Genomic DNA, 2,687 nt, shown 5'->3' on the forward strand with positions numbered 1-2,687 from the left:
CAGTACAAATATTTCAGTGTTTAGGAGTCAATCTGGGGACAGTGCACTCTGTGGACATGTACCGAGAGTGATGAAAATCAAACACCCAGTCAACATCATCGTGTTTGAAGTGATCACTAGTGATGGCGACGTTATGCCACCATTCATCTTCCCACACAGCCTCAGACTCAATACGGAGGCCTACATCAAGTGCCTGGAGGAGGTGGTGCTGCCCTGGGTCGAGAGGGTGGCTGCTGGAAGACCCTATGTCTGGCAACAGGATTCTCCACCATGCCACAGAAGTAGGAGAATCCAGTCATGGCTGTCAGACAATTTCTGCAACCACACCACCCTTAACATCTGGCCACCTAACTCTCCAGACTGCAACTCCCCTGATTATTATGTGTGGGGCACAGTAGATTGAGAGACCAATAAAACTCCTTGTAACACCAAAGATGAACTGAAGACAAGGATTATGACAGCATTCGCTAACTTAAAGAAGGAGACTGCCCAGGAAGAGTTGCAGGAGATTCTGAAGTTGTCTGGAGGCTGTGGTTGAAGCCAATGGCGATTTTATTGAATAAATTTACTCCTTAGTATTTCAAGATATTTTTATGTAATTTTGGTAAATATATCTGTTAAAATGAGATGTCAGCAATCTTATTTTCATTTTTGCTTAATTTCAAGGCAACACAAGCAAGGAAATGGCTAGAAGAGACAGAAAGATGACAGAAGAACAGTGTAAAAGGAGAAATAAGAGAGTTTGATGGAGGTAAACACAGTGGTTTGGGTGAGAGAACATCAGAGGTGGAAGTAATGGAAGAGAGATAGTGACAGTAGCTACATATTTTCAGGTAAAAAAAAAAGGAAGGGTGAAAGCTAGAAATAGAGCTGGTCATGAGTAAGAAGAACTGATGGATGTGATTAATGAACGATAATAAGAGAAGAGATAATATCTTGTAGTACACAATGGTGAAGGTAAGATGTACTGAATACAGACACATGTAATACAGTCCCTCGTTACATAAGCATCATGATTGGAGAGAGATATAGCAATAACTCCTTGTAACAGGTGTGTTAAATATGGAGAAATCTAGAGCAATCACTAACTACATAGGTAGTGTTGTACAGTGAATAGAAGAAAGAGAGATAGAGGGAGAGTGCGTGCGAAAAAAGAAAGACAGACAAAGAATTATAAATGAAAAGGGGTGGCAGTAGATAGGGGTTTAACAGGAATATAACATGTGTACTAGAGACCCAAATGTAGATATATTACCTCAGACACAAACATAACCTTCATTTTAGCAGTCAGTTTGGCAAATATGCATGGTGGAAGGGAAGCCTTCATCAGTATCACCTGTCATCAGTCGTCAGTCGTCAGTCATTGGCTGTATCTTTTGTGAGACTCAACACCTTGAGATCAGTCTCTACCATTTGGCTTTGCATCTTCCCAGGTATCATCTGCAGGTCCCGTCCACTGTGAATGTTGTCTCTCCTTGTATGTGTGTGTGTGTGTGTGTGTGTGTGTGTGTGTGTATTATACATACATATATATATATATATATATATATATATATATATATAGATAGATAGATAGATAGATAGATAGATAGATAGATACATACATACATATACATGCATATACATATATACAGTATGTATATATTATACACATACATTATATATATACACACACATATATGTATGTATGTAAGTATGTATGTGTGTATAGGCAGTGACAAGTGATCAAGACCTTTGGTGCTATACCATGCTTAAGTTGAGCCAAGTGAGATTGTAGTCATGGCCAATGCCAATGTCACATAACTGGTACGTAAAAAGCACCCACTACACTCTTCATGTGACAGATGTTAGAAAGGGCATCCAGCTGTAGAATCCAAGCCAAAATCAGACTGAAACATGGAGCAGCTCCCAGGTTTACTGTGAAACTGTCCAACCCATGCCAGCATGGAAAATGGACCTTAAATGATGATGATGGTGATGATGATACACACACACACACACACACATATAGAGAGAGAGGGGGAGAGAGGGGGAGAGAGAGGGAGATAGATAAATACATACATACATACATGCACACATAATACAGATATATACATATAGATATATACATATATACATAAATATATATAATTGATATATATATATTTATATATGTATACATGTATGTATGTATGCATCCATGATTATATATGTATTCACAAATAAATAGATAATTCCAGTTGTCATTCAATGAAACATAATGTATTTATCAATTACATAATATATAATAGATAACAGATACAATAAAATAAAAACTTACTCCAAAAACATCACAGTTATTATTGTGTTGGCAGGTTTGGCTAAACAAAGGGAAAATGTTTTTGCCATTGTTACTGAAGGAAAGCATCACCACCCACTACCTCATTAATAATTTCTGTCTCACAATATCTATCTGTCTGTCTGTCTGTAAATGTATGTATACATGTGTATGTATGTGTGTGCATACCTATACACACACACACACACATATATATATATACATACACACATATATATGCATATATATATGTATATATATATATATATATGTATATATGTATATATATATATACACATATATATACATATATATACATACACACATATATATATGCATATATATATATATATATATATATATATATATATATTTATATACATATGTATAT

Source organism: Octopus bimaculoides, chromosome 5 (assembly GCF_001194135.2).
Source record: "Octopus bimaculoides isolate UCB-OBI-ISO-001 chromosome 5, ASM119413v2, whole genome shotgun sequence".
NCBI lineage: Eukaryota > Metazoa > Mollusca > Cephalopoda > Octopoda > Octopodidae > Octopus > Octopus bimaculoides.